This window comes from Camelus dromedarius, chromosome 21 (genome assembly GCF_036321535.1).
Source record: "Camelus dromedarius isolate mCamDro1 chromosome 21, mCamDro1.pat, whole genome shotgun sequence".
Lineage (NCBI taxonomy): Eukaryota > Metazoa > Chordata > Mammalia > Artiodactyla > Camelidae > Camelus > Camelus dromedarius.
Genome location: NC_087456.1, coordinates 20,651,672 through 20,674,533, shown reverse-complemented (window position 1 = coordinate 20,674,533; position 22,862 = coordinate 20,651,672).

Below are 22,862 nucleotides of genomic sequence, written 5' to 3'. Positions count from 1 at the left end.
ACATATAACATACATGTTATAAACTTGGACAATGTAATAATCACAATAGCAATTTTCTGCAGGAAATCAGGGATGGGCTTTCATATCTAGCCACGTTGGAGTAATTGGTACTGGATATACTCTCCTGCCTAAACAACTGTAAAACTGGGCAAAACAGATGAGACAACTATTTCCAGGAACTGGACCATGACAACAAAGGGCTGTGATCCTTGAGAGCTGGAACACACACAGGTGGCCCCACATCCACCCCAGCTGCCTGCTCCGGGCGGGGGGGGGGGGGGGGCGCTCTCCGAAACACAGCAAGGAGATGCAGAGAGAGGTGAGCCTAGGAGGAAGAGCTGAAGCCCCTGGCATTCGTGGGACAGGAAAGTGGGAAGAGGGAGCCCAGGAGTCTGAGTGTAGCTGGACGGAGGGTGGACCCTAGAGGAAGATACTGAAAGAATCAGCTACTGCGGGGCTGCAAGCTGCCTGGAGACCCCAGAAGCCAAGCAGCACTGCGAGCAGCTGCCTTTCCCAAGAGCCAGACTGGACAGGCCCTGCTGAACAGTGGGGACACCCAGCCGGCCCCTGGAGAGGAGGAAACCCCATGAGAAGATTATGGGGCTGTGGAGCCCTCCAACATGAAGTCAGGCACAGTCTAAAGTCTGCACTAGTAAAAGCAATACTGAGTCCAAAGGCGAAATCAAAATCAGGGCAAGGAAACAAAATATTTTCTTCATTACATAGGAAATGAACTTACAGGAAGCCACATGCAACATGTACCCTCCAGCCCAACTTGAAGGTGATTTTAGACACATTGTCAACACTTCAACACAAAATGAGGTCTTTTTCTACCTCTGGACTATTTGTCATGAAACAAAGATCAAGACTATTGTTAAGGGCAATTAATGCTTTCTGTGTTTAAACATTTCACTTGCAGAATAATAACTTTCAGTATTTGTGATAATACCTTTCAATTTTAATGACTTTTATTTGGCTTTTATTTTGGGTTAATCTTCCTAACCTTTAATCTTTTCTATTACCAAATGTCTATACCAGGCCAAGATTACCTGTGTTACTGAAACATATAATCTACAAGCACTATGTATTTCCTCATAACAATAATACATTATACATTTATTATTATGTCTTTTTAAAAATGAAACACCTCTGAAACATTTATTATAACCCAAACACAGAAACATGATTCATTATTTATTATTATGGTCACTCATTATTATTTAAAAACAACTAAGTAAAGTGTTATAAAAATATAAAGTAATTTATAATTTTGGGGGAAATCTCAAGAATTTCTGGGATTTGTGATTTGTTCCTGGATCATAAAGATTAACATTTTTGCCTGATGAACTCCTATATATTCTTCAAACTTTAGCTCACATATCCCCTCTTCTTTAAAACTTTCTGTATTTGAGAAAAAAAAAACCTTTCTGTACTAGCCAAGGCTGATAGTTGCAAATGTCAGAAATCCAATACAATCTAGCTTAGACAAAGAGGTAATTTACTGGCTCATGTAACAGAGTGGTTGTGGCTTCAGGTACAACTGGATCCAGAGGTTTAGAATGCCATGATTGCTCTCTCTCTCTGTCTCTCTGTCCCTCCAAGCCTTTCCTCTGACTTAGGCTCAGTTTCTCTCCACCTAAAGTTAAAGATGATCGCTAGGAGCCCCAGGCATACATCATCCTTAAAGCTCAAAGACCTCAGACAAAGAGTGAATGCTTTTCTAATAGGTTGATATGTCTTCAGTAGCTGATTGTCCCTGTGTGTACCACACACTCATCCTTGAGCAGCGACTGTCATCAGGGAGATAGCTATTCTGATTGGCCAGACTTGGGTCACCTGCCCTCAGCATCCTACCTGATGATATGGAATGCATTCCCCACAAGAAAGATGGTTTCTCCTATCTGAGGGAGGGAGGATGCGATGCTGGGTTCACAGAAGCCGTGGAGCTCCACCTCACCTTCCATTCTCTTCTTCTGCTGGGGAAAGAATCAATACCTCTCTGTCTGTACTCCCATAATTTTATTTTTTCCTTTGTTGCCTTACTTCTCACAGTGTGCCCTTATTGTATGCATGTTCATCCCCTGCTGTGCACTTTTCAAGATGCTGGTCTTTCTCCTCTTGGCTTTCCAGCACCTAGCTTGTGCCTGGCATGTAGTTAATAGATACTCAACAGCTAACGTTTATTGGAATCTATTATATGTTAGGACTTATTTACTCTTCACAGAAATACTATGAAGTAGTTATTATTATCCTCCATTTAAACATTTATTAAATAAGTTAATAAAGATATATTATGGGTTAAAGAAGTTAAAGAACTGCATTAGAGAGCTCACAAGCTGTCTATCATAGTTGCAAAGACATGGTGCTGTCAAAGGGAACTATTGTCTTGTGGGTACCTCCCTGAAAATAGCCAATCTGACCACATAACAAGGGTGGGATGACCTCCACCAAAGAGGCTGGGTGGGTGCCGATGACGTGAGCTCAGAGGCAGAGGGCACCCTGCCAGTCACTCCCTGCCACCCCCCATCCCCCTATAAACACCATAAAGTATCTGGGTTCCCCCTGAGGAGAGCAAACAAAAGAACAACCATCTTTTGGAATAAGTAATCCTGATACTGGACGTCATCCAAGACACACAGGAGGAATCCCTCTGGCAGATAAATCATGGAGCTGCAAAGCAAGAAAGACCTTAAAAACCATCTAAGACTATGCTTTTGTTTTCAAGATGAGGAAGTAGAGGTTTGCAGAGGTTAAGTTGTCCAAGGTCACACAGCTAGTCAGTATCGAAACTAGAAACTAGAAGTAGAACTCAGGTCACTTTCTGTGTTTCCTGAAGTTTCACATATGCTGAATCTTTCCTCAGATGATTTGCAGCCTAACTTTATAACTTGAAGACAATATCGTTAACCTGACCAGATGGCATTTTGTCTGTAGCTTCTTGTAAACATGCTCTGGAGGAGCCGTGGTTTGGGGCTAATCTGAGGTGGGAGCCCCAGGACACAGTTCTGTTGCCTGGAACCTTCCATGCTCAGAGTGGTAAAGCATTGTGCCCAGGAACAGGGTGCAGTCCCATCAGAGAGGCCCTCCAGAACTGGACGGAGAAGAGCATTGATTTCTTGCTCTGATCGCAGAACAAAAGTCCCTGTGAGGACCCTCTCTCTCCTATGGCCGTCATGACCCTGCCTTTTCTGAACCCCTCCACTTCTGGCTCTCAGACTGCCCAGGTGAACTTTTCCAACCCTGGGATGATGTTTAGCACTATCATTGGGGTTTCTAGCTTGATTTGATGCTGCTGTTCGCTTAGCTTGTTCTGAGATTTGAGGCTAGGCCTGATCAAAGTATCACAATGTGTACTAGGCTGGGCTGCTTTTGGATGCACACTCCAAAACACCCCTAATACCATCAATCTTCATAGTAACAGGCCCACCCCAATGTGTGTGGGCCCCAGGGCAAGAGTACAAATGGAGCTCCACATACACTGTTTAAATAGTAAGAAACAATGAAGCAGACTGATAAACTGTTAAATGAAACATGTTCCACCCTCCTACCTTGATAAATTTATCTTTCCAACAACAACTTCTAAAATATGTGTGAAACTATGACTTTTATATGATTGTAAGTCAACAAAATATCTTTAAATTTTATTATTATAGGACATGCCTGGTCTTCAGCTAATGGACTGACAACATCTAGTTGAGTAATAAAACAAAGACATACACAACTCACACATCATCATATTATTTATTCCATAAAATTAATTTTTTTCTTTATTTTAGCAATATTATTAATTATAATATTGTAATAAAGAGTTTGCATAACTTGTTTTCCATTAACAATATTGGTCTAAAAAATTGAATAATAAGAGCAATTATATTCAAAGTAAACACTGCCAAATATTTTCACAAAAATATAAAGAAAATGTAATAAATTAAAATTATACATGTCTTTTGAAACCTATTTTTCTTTAATAATATTAATATAATAAAATTTTTAATATTCTATTAAAATGTAAAGCCTAATTATAATTAATGAAGATAAACATTTTGACCAAAATTATTTAAACACAGATGAAATTTTTAACTTAATTGAAAAGTTTAATTAAATCTTATTACATCTTTTTTATAAAGAAAAAAGTGTTTGCATTTTGGCCACTCCCCTTTTTGAGTGAGGCCCCCATACCTCCTGGCCTTTCTCTTGTCTTTTGAAACAACCTGCACTCTGTCTATGGAATGTGTACCTCTCTGAATAAATCTACCTTTACTCAAAAAAAAATTTTTTTTGCATTGTGGCATTCCATCCCCAACTAATTAATACAGTATAAAAAAATTAGTATCTTGCTTCACATAGATCACATACAGTTGTCTCTCTTTATGCATCGATTCTGTATTTATCAATTCGCCTACTTACTAAAATTTATTTGTAACCTTCAAATCAATATTTGCAGGGCTTTTTAGGTCATTTGGGGACTATGGTGAAAAATTTGAGCCACATGACAATGTGCTCCCAGCTCAGGGGGAACAAGGGAACTCTGCCTTCTTGTTTCATACTGTAAACAAGTGATCCTTTGTACAGTCTATTTAGTGCCAGACTTTTCAAATTTTTGTGCCTTTTTGGGTGACTTTGCTGTTCAGTAGCCCCCTGCACAGTGCTGCAGTGCTGTCTAGTGTCCTAAGCACAAGAAGCTGTGATGTGCCTGGGAAGGAAATACGTGTTAGAAAAGCTTCGCTTAATCATAAGTGAGAGCGCTGGCAGCCATGAGTTCAACGTGAGTGAATCAGCAATATACATTACATAAGGTGCCTTCAAACAGAAACACATATAAAACAAGGCTATATAGAGATCATCTGACAAAAATCTTGTGACCAGAGGCTCACAGGAACCCAATCCTGTATTTCTCATATGAGCAGTGGTGCAGGATTCACTAATTCAGTGTTTATGCTGATTTTATAGAACATAACTACTGCAAATAATGAGAAGTGACAGTATATCCAAATCTAAGAGTGACTGTAATATTGCAAAGTATTCCAGGGCTGACATGTGCAACTGTGGCAGATACTGTGCTAGTGAGGGCCTTCAGAACCACATGTGGGAATATAAGAGTAAGTAAAAAATGTGTGCTTCATGAAAAGGTGCTCAATATCACTAATTATCAGAGAGATTCAATTCAACATTACAATGAGGTATCACCTCACACTAGTCAGAATGGTCATCATTAAAAAGTCCACAGACAATAAATGCTGGATAGGGTGTGGAGAAAAGGGAGCCCTCCTACACTGTTGGTAGGAATAGTTTGTTGCAGCCACTATGGAAAATAGTATGGAGATTCCTTAAAAAACTAAAAATAGACTTACCATTAAGATCTTGAAATCCCACTCCTAGGCACATATCCAGAGGAAACTCAAATTCAAAAAAATACATGCACCCCAATGTTCATAACAGCACTTTTTACAATAGCCAAGACATGGAAGCCACCTAAATGTCCATCAACAGATGACTGGATAAAGAAGACATAGTATATGTATATGATGGAATACTACTCAGGCATAAAGTGAAATAATGTTATTTGTAGCAACATGGATGGACCTAGAGATTATCATATTAATTGAAGTAAGTCAGACAGAGAAAGACAAATACCATATGATATTGCTTATATGTGGAATCTTAAAAAAAATGCCCTAAATGAACTTATTTACAAAACAGAAACAGACTCACAGACATAGAAAACAAACTTATGGTTGTCAAAGGGGAAAGGGAGGGAGAGGGATAAATTAGGAGTTTGGGATTAGCAGATATAAACTACTATATATAAAATAGGTAAACAACAAGGCCGTACTATATATATAGCACAGGGACCTATATTCAATATCTTGTAATAACCTATAATGAAAAAGTATATGAAAGAGAATATATATGTATAACTGAATCATTATGCCGTACTCTAGAAACTAATACAAACATTGTAAATCAATTATACTTCAATTTTTTAAAATGTGTATTTGACGTCACTGGGAAATGATACTTCATTGTAGAAGAATCCATTTTACTCATACTGAGAAGGGGACTTACCAAGTTAATTTGTCTCTAATCTAAATTCTACTGCTCAAATCTTTCCACACTCCAAAAACAGAGTCCATCTCCAATATTGGCAGTGATATAACCCACAAGCTTCACGGCATTCAGATGTAGTCACTTTTTTTTTTTGAAAATATGGGGCAAGAGAGGTAGAGAAGCATTTTCTTGGGGCCTGAATGGTGTTTGTTAATAGAATGGATGTTTAAGGTTACAAACCTCGCTGTACCAGCATTTAGCATCAGATCGCAGTGACAAGGCTACGTGTGATTTGACCCATTCACTTCTGGTGCACGTGTGTGCTATGCAGAGCCCGGGAGAGCCCTGGCCAGGGCTGCACACAGCACTGTAGAAGGGCGGTAGGGACAATCTGAGGTCTGCCCAGGAGGCGTCCAAACCAAACACTGCATTGATGTGGCTCTTCATCCAGTCTTATCGCAACCTAACTCCATAAGCTCTCAAGTTCCAGGAGAATAGTGAAACATTGTATGTGAGTTTTCCCAAATAATGTGTTTCTGTTCAATTGCTATCACAGTCCACTTTTCATAAGAGGAAGTGTATTTATTGTTTTGGAGAAGAGACAACAGATAGTTTTCTTTGATCACCCAGTCAGTGTATTTAAAAATCCAGAGTTTGTTTTTTTGTTTGTTTGTTTGTTTTTGTAAAACGTGCCTTGCTAGGTTCCTTGCACTAGCTCTTTGCCCCAGAGCCTAGAAGATCAGGATTTCGAGGAGGTGTTGTTCTGCCACTCTATAACATTTCCCTCATTCTTTTCTAATTCTCTTTTTTCTTTTCTATGTCCTTCAGGCTTTCCTTTTCTGTCCTTCAGAGCTTAGCATCCAAGACTGCCTGTCGCTAGTGGTGTGAGCTTTGGAAAGTCCCTTTGTGCTCCCATTTCTGAATTTGCAAAGTGGGAAAGCCACAAGCCTGGAATGGCTGTGACACTGAGTGACATCCTCTCTGCCACGTGTTGAGGGCTGAGTTGAGTGGAATATTTGGTTGGGACCCATTCACAGTCATCATTCTTGTTATTGTGGCAGGAGGATTTGACTAATTCCTCCACACCCCTCCATCAGAAGAATTTCCTTGAAATTGGAGCCCTTCCCGGGATAACCCAGTAAGGAGTCATTAAAGATTAATGTTGCTCTTTTATGATCTAGGTAGGCCCTGGGCAGAGTGAGAAGAATCGAAGCTGCTCCTCCCTAAGATGTGGTTTCATTGACAACCAGGGCAGGTCGGGCTTCTTCTGAACTAAGAAAATATTCCTCCTAAATGCGATGTTGAAAGGGGAGGGTGTAGCTCAAGTGGTAGAGTGTGTGCTTAGTATGCACGAGGTCCTGGGTTCAATTCCCCAGTACCTCTGTTAGAATAAATACATACATACATACATAAATAAACCCCCCTCAAAAAAGATGCAAAAGCAAACTAAATATGGTGTTGGACAGTAAAAGTGAAACAGAAACAGATGAAAAAAATGAACATGAGTTTCCATCTAAGAGCTTCTTCAGACTTTGGATCTACCCCTCACGTCCGGCGAGCTTCAGCTAGAGCACCTGCGTCCATGCTCACCCTGAGCTGGGCAGCTGGCCTTGCTCCTGTCCTCAAGGAGGGCGGTGTTCCTGTGCGGCTCCAGAGCTTGTGGGGGGACGGGGGACTGAGATCTGAGGTGCACTGGGGGCAGGGTGGGGAAGTACCAGATGGATTCCACCCAGGGGCATGGCGGGGTGAGGCTGAAGATTTGGTGATTCACAAGAAGGAAGCTGTGGGGAAAGGAGCAGGAATCTGAGACAAGCGGGAACCAGGAGGACTGGGGTTTAAGGAAAGGCATCTGGGAACTCACATAATCGACAGAGACCTGGAGGATCAGTCTCAGACAGATCCAAAAAAGACATGGTCTAGTCAGGAACCCCAGGGAACCATCTAACTGATGCTCCTACTGCCATCATTACCAGGCACATTTAGGATTGCTCCTTTGGTCCCCAGACACTCACCGACATCCTACAGATGCTGTAGCCCTGGATGTGCCCCTCACCTTTCTGCTCTGGGCTGTAGGGTTCACCACCGCTATGCTGATGCCTCTGCCTGACTCTGTGTCTTATGAGCCCTCTCTCCAGATTTTAAGTCCTGAGTAAGAGCATCCACCTGTTCCCGTCTAGGCCTGGTGCCCGCACTTCCCTCCCACCAGTGCTGGGATTCTCCCAACCCAGGGGTGTTTGGCAGCTGGGTGACCAGAACGACACGTGTTCCTCATAGGTCCTCAGCTTTACTGCAAACTGACTGAATCTATTAGCACCTCTAAGTTAAAGATGTGCAATCAGAAGGGAATTGGTACGTCTCAGAACAGGAAATAGAAAATTGGAAGGCAAGTGCTGGCTGTATCCATTTGCGTGTTGTTTTTAAGTGAGATTTATCAAGCTCCTACTCTCCACCAGGTGCTATGTTAAAGCGCAAGGGATGTGTGACAGCATTTAGAGGGGAGAAATAGTCAGGCCCTTTGCAAACTGGGAGATGGCTCTGATGACAGGGGACAGGACAGGAGCCGTGGGAAAGCCGAGGGGAGGCTCCTGTCCCACCCCTGGGGGTGGGGGCCTCCCGAGGACGAGGTGGCTAAACCAACCAGCAGTGGCCTTCGGGCGGGGAGAAGGGCGCTGCAGGCCAAGGCACCTGCCTGTTCCCTCTCGTTCTGGATGAGAGGACAACTGTCTGTGTACTGACCCCAGCCAGTGTGCTACTTAAGGGCTCAGTCGAGCAGAATTTTTAGACTAAATCACTCTCAATGGAAAAGAATGCTGTACTGAACTAATATGTCTGCTCTAGGTGAGGGAGTGGGGACCAGCAGGACACAATGCACATAATAATCAGACCAGTCTTAGGGGCAAGGAGTTGTTATCAAGCAATATGTAATTACTTAGACAGTAGATTCATGTCAGCAACAAAATTTGAGAGCCGTCGTCATCAGCTCTCTCTGACCCCAAGTGCTTTTTCCAGTTGAGTTGTTTATACCTCCTGGAAGGGAGTAAATGTGTAATATAATCTACGTGCACACGTATTTTCAAAGAAAAAAAATCAATATCAGGCCTTAACTAGGTCACAGAAGTCACATCCAGGAAGGAAAAAGGAACACACTTATAATAAAATAATATGTATTTCAATATATGAGCTTTGGGGCACAGGTACTTAGAAGACATGCTGAGGGGTGAGCACATGTGCTTAGAATCTCTGTAAACATGACAGGGACAAATGCAGGCTGATACAGGTCTGTTGATCTGGTAAGTCAAACATCACAGGTAGCTTTGCCTGAAATGAGGAACAGCTCTTGGTGAAATTCTGAGTAAACTGAAGCCCAGCCCTCCCTGGAAAATCTGGTGTATTCTACATCTGTGAAAAGAGAGTGCTCTTGGTTTGTACATAAAACAGCTTCCAGACTCAATTAATGAGAATCAGATATATTGGCCTGCTTCAGGTCCCTCCGACACACATTTGTGCATTGGTTTTCTATGGTTGCTGGAACAAGTTCCCACAAACCTAGTGGTTTAAAACAACACAAATTTATTCTCTTAGAATTCTAGAAGCCAGCAGTCCAAAACCAATTTCTGTGCTAAAATCAAGATGTTACCAAGACTGGTTTCTTCTTGAAGTTCTGAGAGGACAGCCCATGTCCTTACCTTTCTCAGCCTCTCGTGGCTACCTGCTTTTGGCCCCTTCCTCCATCTGCAGAGCACATCACTCCAGCCTCTGCTTCATCATCACGTGGCCTTCTCTGCTTCCCCTGTGTCCCTCTCGTAAGGAGTGTTGCGGTTACATCAGGACCAACCGATAATCCAGGATAATCTTTCCACCTCAAGATCCTTAATCACATCTTCAAAGCCCCTTTTGCTGCGTGGTAGCATTCACAAGCTCTGGGGATTAGGATGTGGACATACGTGGGGGATGCTGCAGTGTGCGATCCCGTGCAAACTGTGACCTCCGGTAAAGAGAGGCTTGCTTCAAGTGCACCCCAAACATGTTAGCTTCCTACCGTGGGCTTCTCCCACCCCGCATACCTGTGGGGCTCACTTACCAGCACCTGCACGGCTGGGAGGTGGAGGTGACTATAGCCTCTGGCTACTCTCGGCCAACAAGGAACTATGGGTAGATGTCTCTCATTCTTCAGGTGGGATTGAGCCCCAGTTACTATTAGTTTTTTTCCCCAAGTATTTTATTGAAATACAGTCGATTTACAATGTTGTATTAATTTCTGGTGTATAGCATAGTGATTCATTTATACATATATATATATATTCTTTTTTGTATTCTTTTTCATTATAGGCCATTACAAAGTATTGAATATAGTTCCCTGTGCTATACAGTAGGACCTTGTTGTTTATCTATTTTATATGTAGTAGTTAGTATCTACAAATCCTGAACTCCCAATTTATCTCTCACCACCTCCTTTGCCCTTTGGTAACCACAAGTTTGTTTTCTGTCTGTGAGTCTGTCTCTGTTTTATAAATAAATTCACTTGTGTCTTTTTTTTTTTTAAGATTCCACATATAAGTGATATATGGTATTTTTCTTTCTCTTTCTGGCTTACTTCACTTAGTATGACGATCTCCAGGTCCATTCATGTTGCTGTAAGTGGCATTATTTTACTATTTGTTATGATTGAGTAGTATTCTGTCATATGTATATATCACATCTTCTTTATGTGATTGCTTTTAGGTTGCTTCCATATCTTGGCTATTGTAAATAGTGCTGCTATGAACATTGGGGTGCATGTATCTTTTTGAATTAGAGTTTCCTCTGGATATATGCCTAGGAGTGGACTGCTGGTTCATAGGGTAAGTCTATTTTCAGTTTTTTAAAGAATCTCCATACTGTTCTCCATAATGGCTGCAATAAACTACATTCCCACCAACAGTGTAGGAGGATTCCCTTTTCTCCATACCCTCTCCAGCCTTTATTGTCTGTCGACTTTTTAATGATGGCCATTCTGACCAGTATGAGGTGATACCTCATTATAGTGTTGAATTGAATTTCTCTGATAATTAGTGATATTGAGCATTTTTGTATGTCTTCATTGGAGAATTGCTTGTTAGGTCTTCTGCCCATTTTTTGATTGGGTTGTTTGTTTTTTTGTTATTGAATTATATGAGCTGTTTGTATATTCTGGAAATTAAGCCCCCATCAGTTCCACCTTTTGCAAATATTTTCTCCCATTCTGTATGTTGTCTTTTCGTTTTACTGATGGTTTCCTTTGCTGTGCAAGAACTTATAAGTTTTGTTTATTTTTGCTTTTATTTCTATTGTCTGGGTAGGTGCCCTAGGAGAACATTGCTGAGATTTATGTTGCAGGATGTTTCGCCTATGTTCTCTTCTAAGAGGTTTATGATGTCTTATCTTATGTTTACGTCTTTAAGCCATTTTTAGTTTATTTTTGTAAATGGTGTGAGGAAGTGTTCTAACTTCATTGATTTACATGCTGCTGTCCAGCTTTCCCAACACCACTTGCCAAAGAGACTGTCTTTTCTCTCTTGTATATTCTTGCCTCCTTTGTCGAAGATTTATTGACGAAGGGTTTATTTCTGGACTCTCTGTTTTGTTCCTTTGATCCATATGTCCATACCAATGTTATTTTCTGCCAGTACCACACTATTTTGATTACTGTGGCTCTGGAGTATTGTCTGAAGTCTGGAAGGGTTATTCCTCCAGTTTCACTCATTTTCTTCAGTATTGCTTTGCCAATTCTGGGTCTTTCATGATTCCATATAAATTTCAGGATTATTTGTTTTAATTCTGTGAAAAATATTCTGGGCAATTTGATAAGGATTGCATTAAATCTGTAGATTGCTTTGGATAGTATGGCCATTTTAACAATATTAATTCTTATAATCCAAAAGCATGGAATATCTTTCCATTTCTTTAAATCATCTTTAATTTCCTTAATCAATATTTTATAGTTCTCTGCATGTAAGTCTTTCAGATCCTTGATCAGGTTTATTCCTAAGTTTTTTTTTTTTTTTTGGACAGAATTTTAAAAGGAATTGCTTTTTTACTTTCCTTTTCTGATATCTCATTGTTAGCATAAAGAAATATAACAGATTTCTGTATCTTAATCATCTATTCTGCTACCTTGCTGAATTCGTTTATCAGCTCTAGTAGTTTTTGTGTGGAATCTTTAGGGTTTTCTACATATAGTATCATATCATCCACATATAGTGACAATTTTAACTCTTCTCTTCCAATTTGGATCCCTTTTACTTCTTTTTCTTGTCTGATTGCTACTATTAGTTTTTTCTCTTTCCTTGCTTCACTCTCTATATTGGTCTCACTCTCTAAAGAAACAGAAAAATAGAAGAATATATATTATCTAATTATATAATACATTATTGTGTAATATGATACACTAGACTATATAATGTATTATTTTTATATAATTACATACTATATTATTCTATAATATTATATAATAGAATACATATATACAGTGGGGAGAGAGAGATTATTATAAGGAATTGGCTCAATGTCATTATGGAGGCTGAGTTCTGAGGGCTGCAGTCAGTAAGCAGAGACCCAGGAAAGCCAACGGTGTAGATCCAGCCAAGACTGAAGGCTGAAATGCAGGAGAGCTGAAGGGGTTTCAGTTTGAATCCAAGTCCAAAAGGAGTAGAAGACCAATGTCCAACTCAAAGACAGTCAGGAAGACGGAGTCAGATCCAAGGATCTCAACCTTTTATTCTATTCAGGCTGTCAACAGATTAGGCAAGGCCCACCCACATTGGAGAGAATAATCTGCTTTACTCAGTCTGCTGATTCAACTGTTAATCTCATCCAGAAGCACCCTCACAGACACACCCAGAATAATGTTCAACTAAATATCTGGGCACTCCATGGCCCAGTCAAACTGACACATAAAATTAGCCACCACATTCTCTCTGCTTCCTGAAATAACTTCCTAAATAAACCACACATGAGCCTATACTTCAAGGTATGCTTTTGGGGCAATCCAAATTGAAAAAATAGGACTTCTACTGACATCGATGTTGAATAAGACATTCACAATCTTTTAGGACTATAGATATTCTTTGCTGTGTGGAACAGTCTACACATTGCAGAATAGCTAATATTCCTGGCACCTACAAATGAAATGGCAGTAACAACTAACATCCTGAGCACTATGACAATGAAAAGGGCCTTATACATTTCCAAAATGCCAAGAGGCGGTATTACCCACTTACCCCCACAAATTGAGAACCATTTATCTAAAGGAAGTGGGCTTCAGGCATGGCTTGATCGGGACTCTAAAAGTGTTTTCCATTATTTTCTCAGCTCTGCCCTTCTCTGTGTGCCAGCTTAATCCTCAGCCTGCCTTTCCTTGTGAAGGCAAGTTTGCTGCAGCTGTTTTGGGAACATACCCACATGCTACAGAGGCCAAAAGAAGTGAGAGCATTCTACTCCTATATTTCCTACAAGATTCCTGAGATCCACCTTGAATGGGTCAGATGAAGTCACTTTTCTGCCCCGATTGATGCTGTACTCCATACATAGAGTGTGGAATCTTTAATTGATTTTTTGGAGGCCAATCATGGCTTCAGTCTGGATTGGGAGCTGTGGATGGAATCAGTTTCCCTGAAGCCCAGGGGGTGTGTATGTGGCTGATTCCTAGATAAAAATTTTAGTCTTGTTAGGAAGCATTGTTAGGAGGGGAAAGGATGCTGGATGGAGAACAAACAAATGTGCACAACAGGGAATGCGGCACATTCATCGACACGCAAGTTGTTTGGAATGACAGTGGGTAGGGAACAGGAGAGCTGTGGAGCTGAACTATACGAGTGAGCAGACAATAGACCATTTAATTCAATTAATGTAATCAGTTTCCCTTGTTCCTCAGCCACGTTCACCAAGTAAAGTCCCAGTGACACTTTCACTTCCCACATCACTCAGCCATCGACTGGGAATGCTCTGACTGGTCCTCCCAGTGACCGTGCTTTTCACTTTGAATCAGGGCACTCTGGTCTATACATCGATCTCTGTCAGCCAGTTAGTGTTGATTGGCCCCTGAAAAAAACAGGTAACCCCATAGTGAGTGATGTTAGATTCCTGAGCCTGAATGACTTAACCTGACCTGTGGTGAATTTGCCAAGTTCACTGTGACCCAAGGAGGCCTCCTGCTGTACATTCACATGCACATTCACACACACTGACTCTTCCTCACACACGCGCACGCACACACACACACACACGCACGCACACACACTACCCATCACATCCCTGTAGGTGGGGAGCCTGTTAACAAATAAGGGAGGAAGAGGAGGCTGACCCACCCAGCCTGTGTCTAGGTGTCTGTGAGGGCCTTGAATGAGCCCTGGCCACAAGGGGCAAGCTGGACTGATATGCTCTGGTCTTCATCAGATCCATCTGTGTCACAGCCACCTGCAATCAACTGTCCAGCTGTCTTTGTCCCTAAGTCAGAACAAGTGGTGTCATGAAGCGTTCTCTCAGTTTCTTAAAAAAACACGGGCTCTCTCCTGGGTACTTGTAACAACACCAGGAAGCTTTTAGGGAAGAAAAAACTGGCAGGTGTGGAATGAAACCTGTCCCTGGCCATCTTCATAATTTGGAGGCTTTCAGGATGCAAAGTCATCTCCCATCTCCCTGCATCTGGCAGAGGGATCGCAGAGCAGGCTCATTCCCCACACCCAGCAGCCGAGACAGCCTCCCCCACGGTTGCCATAAGGGATCCAGGACTCTCAGGACCGGCCCCCCCGGGACGGCAGAGCCCCTCGGACTTTGTGTTCCCACAAGATGAGGTTCAGATTTCTCCCTTTTATTCTCCAGAAGCTCAGCTGCCCAGACAGTGGAAATTTTGACTCTATTTCCTGCAGCTTCCTGTTCATCTCATCCCTAAGAAGGTGCTGTGGATTATCTCAACAGTGTCAAGAAGGGAAATAAATTTTCATGCAAGCAAAAGGCCAAAAACCCCAGGGCTGGGGGTGGAGTGGGGGGATCGCTGAGGGAGAGGAGGGACAAATGGAAAGTCTGAGGCTGACATTTTGCAGACCAAAGACACAGCGTTTGCTGTTTTCCGGCCCAAAGAGTCTTAACTCCCTGGAAGGGCCGCTCTCCTCTTCCCTATTATGGAGATGTGGTTTGGGCTGGAAGGACACTCTTCCCAAGAAACAGAGGTGGGAAGCCTGGCTTGCCCTTTCTTTTCCTCTGGGAGTCCTACGGGCTGTCTGTGGCCCTCAAAGTCTCCCTGCCGTGAATTAGTCTGTTTAAATCCACAAAACCTGGTGGGTTTTGTCGCTGTTTTTAGGGCCCAGCCCCTTATTTGGCCTTTGGAAGAGAATGCTTTCCTGCTGATTCATAGCACTTCTGTTGTCCCAGCACAAAGAGGAGGCTATGAATGAGGGAACAAAAGATCCAATAAAGCAAAGGCATGGGATGGACACATGTGTCCTTACCCCTGTCTTTGTGTTATCCAGGACAGCCACGCATGTGAACACAGATGACAGATCTCTTTCATGAGAAGGGTCTTTAAAGCCTCAGAGTTTGTCCTCTTAAAGATGTTGCTGAAGTTAGAAGAGGCAGGAGCTTTGTGTGGTCAGACACGTTGGGGTTCAACTCTTGGCTCCTCACCTATTGGGTTTAAGTCACTTAACTTCTCTGAGCCTTGGTTTCTTCACCTGCAATATCAGACCAAGAACATCGCAGAAGGTGGACAGCCAGTGGAACGTGGCAGTTTGGAGAGGGGTCATGAGGGAAATGCTGGGGATTGAGCGTGAGCGTTTAGGTGACTGGTGAGTGAGTGTGTATATGTTTTGAGGGGCATGGTATCTTTCCAGAAGTCAAGTTGAAAGTTTATATGATCCCCTGTGTTGTCAGAAACTTTTCTCAAAACTCCATGCATTTATTGCCCACTGTGTTGAAGCTAAGTGTCTTGTCTAAATTTTTTTTTTCAGGTGCCAGAAGAAACCGCCGTGTGTGGATTGGTTATTGATTGTATCTAGGCTGTGTTTGACCTCCTCACCCTCAACAGTCTTCTCCTTCTTCCCTCACCTTTCCAGACTGAGGGGTCCTTCTTCTAGAGGGCAGGCCTGTGCACATCAGCATCATTCCAAGTCGACTCCCTTCCTTGTGAGAGTGGAAAGCCCAGGAAAATGCTTCTAGCCAAGAAGAGAGGCCCTTCTGTCTGGGCGTGGAGGTGAGCCTTCTATGCTACTTTCTAGAAGCAAACTGCAAACATCCATATACAAATCTATTCCCCCTTTCTCCCAGCTAAACTGTATTTCCCTGCCTCCCTTGCAGTTAGTATGCTCATCAGATGAAGTTCTTGCTGATCGAATTTGAACAGAAGTAACGCTTGCAACTCCCACTAGGCAGAAAGAGAGTAGGTGTTCCTCCTTCATGCTTTTACTCCCTTTCCACCAGCTGGACAGCTGTTACTTACAGCGTCCAAGCTTTGGCATGCAGATGACAGCAACGTCACAGTGATGACACAGCAATGACTCGGAAGGAGCTGGTGTCTCTGAATGACCAGGCAGAGCAAAGCTGCCCACCAGCCTGGCATGCTCACCTGGAGAGGGATTTAAACATATCTGTTCTTTGTGCCACTGACATCTTGGTGTCTCTTGGCTAAAACAGGCTGGTGCCCACCCTGGCTCATGCACATAAGGGAGCTCTGCTCCCCTTCCTCTCCCCAAAGAGGGTGAGAGGCATAGGCTCTGGGCTGTTGATGGCATTGTTTGGTAGAATTTTTGCTTTGTTTTTGATGTAAGAATAAGCTGCCTAGCAGAAAAAGTTGCAAAAGATTCAAAAGTGCTTTGAACCATATTCATTCGTTCATTCATTCATCCCACAGACATCACCTAAGGACCTCTATGTGTAAGAAAGCAAGATGTCACCTTCCTCCACTCCGAACATTCTCTGCCCACCCCACGTCCACCGTGTCCAGGATGCCATCTTCCCGGATCTTCAGGAAGCAGGAGCCACAGAGATGAAATGCGAATTCCTAGTCGGATGCTTTGATGTGTGGGCAGACGGAGAACAACGAGGAGGGAATGCTGGATCAAGACAAGCATTCTCCGTCCTTGGTACCAGGGTCATTCCTGCTCTGACAGACTTGCAACTGTTCACGTCCAGTCATTTGCCACTAGATTTATTCCTGACACACAAATCTCCCTCCTACCCAGGGCTTTGTCTTGCACCCTGGTGACTGTTGATGGTGACTGTTTAAAGGAGGCGGGCCTAGGTTTGGTCACAAGGCCTGGGGTGTGCCCTGACGGTGAACATTCCCAGCCAGCTCATCTGTCTTCCAGTCCCTAGAACCCAGAATCATTTATAAAATGGGGATAAGCTTTTCTGTCTGACTGTCTCACGTAGTTGTACAGTTGGGAAGCCACCGTGGAGTAGAATTATAATGAGTTTTTCTGAGTCCCAGCAGTTACAGCCCCAGGGGCACTTGAGTGCACGAGACAGTCCTAAACTGAAGGTGCTATGGGCTGATATGTGACCCTTCTCTACGAGACCCTGTCTGTAAATGTCCAGATCTGCAAATATTTCCTTTTACAGGTACCTTGCCAAAAGTAAAGGTCCATCAGCAGATGAATGGGTAAACAAATTGTGTTATATACATAAGATGGAATATTTTTCAGCCATAAAAAGGAGAACTAATACATGCTACCCTGTGGATGAGTCTTGAACAAAACTATGCTAAGCAAAAGAAGCCAGGCACAAAAGGTCACATATTATTTGATTCTTTTTACATAAAATGTTCAGAAGAGATAAATCCACTGAGACATAACACAGATTGGTGGTTGCCAGGGGCTGGGGGGAAGGGGAGATGAGGAGAAACTGCTTCCTGGGTGTGGGGTTTTACTTGGGAGTGGTGGAAAGTTTGGAACTAGTTAGAAGTGGTGCCTGCCCAGCACTGTGAATTACTGGATGCCACTGAATTGTTCACTTTAAAAGGGTTAATTTTATATAATATGAATTTCACTTCAATAATTTTTTTTTTAATTAAGGGAGTCAATTACATGACAGTGTTTCACAATGGAACCTCAGCAGAGGCTGCCTTGAACCTGGGGATGAGTTATTCTTTAAGCTCTCTGAGGAGGTCTCTTCCATTCTCTCTGCTCAAAGCCATTCAGGCACCTGTAATACACTAAATACTCGGGTGGTTATCATTTCTCTGATGCAACAAAGGGCTGCTGCAGGACGTGGCTCACTTCACCAACTGGCTGCCTGGGTCCATGCTCCAGACAGCTTCATTCAGAACACTGAAATGTATATATCTTCATACATCCTACAAATACCGGGACAGCCATTCCAGAAAAACTAGACCCAGATTTCCAGGCCAGACTCAAAAAAGTCATCCTATATGTGTGACTGTGTGAAGACGTACACTGAAACATTAATAGTAGTTCTGTCTTATCTTTGGATTATGGGATTAGGGATGGGAATTTTAATTTCTTTTTTTTGAATTGACGTTTAGTTGATTTACAATGTTGTGTTAGCTTCTGGTGTACAGCATTGTGATTCAGTTATACATGTATATATTCTTTTTCATATTCTTTTTCATTATAGGTTATTACAAAATATTGAATGTAGTTTAATTTCCTTTTTGGTGTTTACCTAGATATTTTTAAATAATTATTTACATAATTTTAAAGAAAATATTAGGTGGGGATGTTTCATTTAAAGATGCAGTATGTACACTCATAAAAAATTATATTCATTCACTATAACTTTAGAAGCTCTTGTAGGTGTGGGGCTTATAAAAAGGAGGATGTATTACCCTCCTGTGATATTAGAAGCATTCACAAAGCTATATGGGAACACAGCTATGTGGGAAGATAGATTAATTCCAGCTGGAGGAGTCAGGAAGGGCTTTATGGAGATGTTGCTTGAGCTAGACTTCTCTTCCAGCCAACTGGTATACCCATTTCCTTCATTTCTCTAGACTTCATTGTTATTCCTCCTTTGCTTTTTATCAGAACTGTGTCCTTCTTCCAAGGACTGTAATTGCTCCATTTTCTGAATCGCCTTATCACTTGCTGATTGCATCATTTTATGGCATGTATTGGACGTTACTGATCTTTTCGCATATATTGCCTTAATTCTATCATAATCTTTTTTGAGAACAGGCACTGCTATTCTATACCATTCTGTAACCACAGCATTCTTTTAAAAAAAGTACGTTATTATTGATGGTTATGATATCATACATGTATTCTGAATCCATCAATAATATAATGGACATGCCAGAAGAATCTTTACTATTTGTTTATTTAAATTCTTCAGATGCATTCTTAAAAGAGCCACTATCATAAATTAAGAGTTGGTGGACACAAAGCTAGGCTATTCATAAATGCTCTTTGGGGGAGACAAAGCAGACTAAAGAAGTGGATAAAGAATGAGAGTTTCAAAAAGTCACCAAGTTTATTGTCTCAAAAATGAAAACTCTGAATAAAATATGTTCCCACACAATTCACTTAAAAAAATACTCCATATAAAGTTAGGCCCTGAAAGAGTCATTGTCTAGGTTTGAAATGATTCTTTCTTTAGAATGAGAGGTGATTTCTGAAAACTCTTTAGATAAACAACATTATTTTCAATTCATTTTCATAAAGGCTTGCTGCATTAGCTTGGTTTAGGCCTGGTGGCAAGTAACATAAGCTCAGAATAACAGTAACTTAACAGTAACTTAAGTAAAGAAGAAGTTTATTTTGTTCTCATATGTAAGAAGTTTGGAGGTGGTCAGTCTAGGACTGGAGCAGCCCTCCACACTGTCAGGGAACCAGGGCTTTTATCTTTTTAAGGACTCTTTGAAGAAACTACAAACACCATTTCTATAACGTTACATTTGTCAGAACAAGCTGGAAAGTGTGGTCTCTATTCTACACGGCAACATGCCCAACTAAATGTTAGGGGTATAGAGATTTTTAGCCTTTTCTTTTGCAGGTGCTATGGACCCCTTTAGCAGTCTAGTGAAGCCTACGGACTCCTTCTCGGAATAATGTTTTTAAGTGAATAATCATTATTATGGTTGCTCCTGGGGAACTGGATGGGGTGATATTTAAAAGGATTGAAGTTTTCTATATAAAATTTTATTTCTTTAAAAATAAAAAGAGACAGGACAAATATGACAAAATATAAACAATTAAGAATTGTTTTTGTTATATCATTCTTTTTAATCCCCCCCTCTGTGTTTGTAAACATTTCACAAGTTTAAAAATTGTAGTCATCACTTTAAAAAGTTTCAATGCATTTTCACTCCATACTAGCTACGATTTAACTTACCCAATACATTCTGTCGACAGTGTTTTGTGAACTTTGAAGAGGCTGGTCTCTTCACGTCCCCCTGAAACATGTCATGATGGTACTTTCCTCGAGTTCTCTCCTTAGTGTCTGTCCTCATCTTCCCCCTGCCCAGCCATTGTCTGGCTTCCTTTCAGCACCTCCCTGTCCATTTTGATTTCTCCATCGTGGAACTCCAGTAGCATCACTCATTTAGCACATTATTACTTGACTTTGAATTTAACTTGCCTTCCCCATAGAATCATTAAGCTCCTTGAAGGCCCAGACCCTATTATATTCAGGCTGACAAAAGAGCTTCCATTCCCCACTCCCATTCCATTCCCACAGCAGACATAACTAATCAACCACATTACTTTTTCCCACCGAGCTTAGACATGGCCTCAGAATCCTTCTTCTCGAGCACCTGGGGCTGCAGTTGTCAATTGTATAGATTGGGCTTGCAGATGAAACCTCTTTCCATCCCTGCTGATACTTCTTTTGTAGCTTCCAAAGAACTAGTGTTGTTCCCGGGAGACACTCAGAAGGAACCAGCATCATCTTGAAAACCCAGAAATTATATAAACATTTTAGGCAAGTAATTTGGAAGAAATCTCACAACTCATTTTAGTGGCATACTGATGTCTGATCCAGTTCTTTGAAAATGTCAGCTAGTCTGGAAGGGGGCTCAGAAAAATTGGAAAAGAATACTAGTGCAAGAGATCAACTAATGCCACCCATACACCTGACACTCATTCACTAGGAGATCTTGGCTGCCGGCTGCAGGTGAAAAGCTCAAGTCCAAAGACGCTTCTTTATTTCCATCGTTAAATGGAGGGCAGCCTTCCCAGCTCTTCAAAGCCTTGGGAAAGCCCTAGGACAGGGCAGAGGAGAAGGGTAGGGAGTGGTCCCCTGTTGAGCTGGAGAAATGGCTGAGTGAGGCAGCTGGGAAGGAAGTCTGAGAACACATCCTCAGGCTGAGGCTTTTGAAATCTTATTCTGCCCCCCAAGAGATGTCAGGATCCTGAAGGAAATATACGAACAAGCTGACTGTTGAAGCATCTTCATGATAGGGTCATGAGTGATTTTTTCCCCCCCAGCTTCTTTATGTATTTTTTCTAGTTAAAATTTTCCTGTAATCACCAGGTTTTATTTTCATGGTCAGAAGCTGAAAGAGAAAAAAGGAACAAAAACAGATCCCAGAAGAATATCAATCTTTTTTAAAAAAAAGTGTTACTATTGTTGCAGAAAAGTGTGTTACAGCTCGGTGTTACAGCTCAGTTGTGACAACAACCTGGATCCTGGCAAGAGACCAAGCAGCACTCGGAGAGCTGAACTCAGGTTTATTACGCCAGCGAGCCCAGAGGAGTTAACACTCCAAGCTCTGGACCCAGTCCGCAGGTTTACACAGGCTTTTATAGGCTGCCAGTTTACACTTTGCAACATCATATACAAATAAAGTATAACAAAAGTTGACTAATTAGAAACAAGCTTTGTAGAAATGGACCAATCAGGAGGGAAAGAAATAACCAATCAGGAGTGAGCTCCATGCAAACGAAGTACTACAAATGGACCAATCAGGAGTTAGCTCAGGGAACCAACAGAATTTTAGGGGTAAGTTCCACTTTCCTAGAAGTAAGCTGTTTCAGAGGCAAAAAGTGAGATAGAGCCACTGGGCCAGGGAACCAGATGGTTCTTGCAGGAGAGTAGTGGCCCAGCCTGGGGGTCCTGTCGGTCTTTTTTATGGGGCTTCTCACTGCACTATTACTCTACTTTTGGAATCAGAGAGAAAGAGAAATTTCACCCACCAAGAAAGTGCACATCAGAAAACTGAAAGCAAATATAAAATGCTTTTATCAAAGTGCCCAGGATGGTCACTGGTCACTTGTTCACTCATTTGTTTGTTCATTCATTTGGTTCAATAATCATTTGTAAAGTGGCTACTAAGTGCTGAGGGTACAAGACAGAAAATGTACAAGCCCTGTCCTGACGGAGAATTCGGTCTAAGGTGGGGGTCGGGGGAGGGTCACAGACCTTAATCAAATGACCACACGTGGATGTTAAATTACCACTGGGCTGAGCGCTACGGAGGAGAGGCTGCAAGCAGCACCACGAAGGTGTGTGATGCCTGGGCCGGGGGGAGAAAGTCACCTCATCATCAGCCCCAGCTCTGGGCTGTCCTCAGCATCACTGCATTGGCTGTGGGCTGTGACAGAGCCTCCTCCCAGCCTCTCCTTCACCAGTCCATCCTGCAGCTCCTCTCCTGCTAGGCTTCCCCCAAGCCTGTTCTCAGTTCTCAGTAGCTCCGGGACAATTACCCATTGTCTCAACTTTAAAGCTCACTTTGTCTAGCTTGCCCAGTTCAGGGGAATCTCACCTCCCAGGCTCTCTGTTAGCCCACATGGTACCTTTGGTGCAAGTTTTAAAGAGGCAGTTCTTCCAGCCCTTAGCAGGACACACATCCTGGAGAGCAGAGCTCAGGCTGAATTTCAGTCTTTACTCTGCTCTCTGGGTTTTGT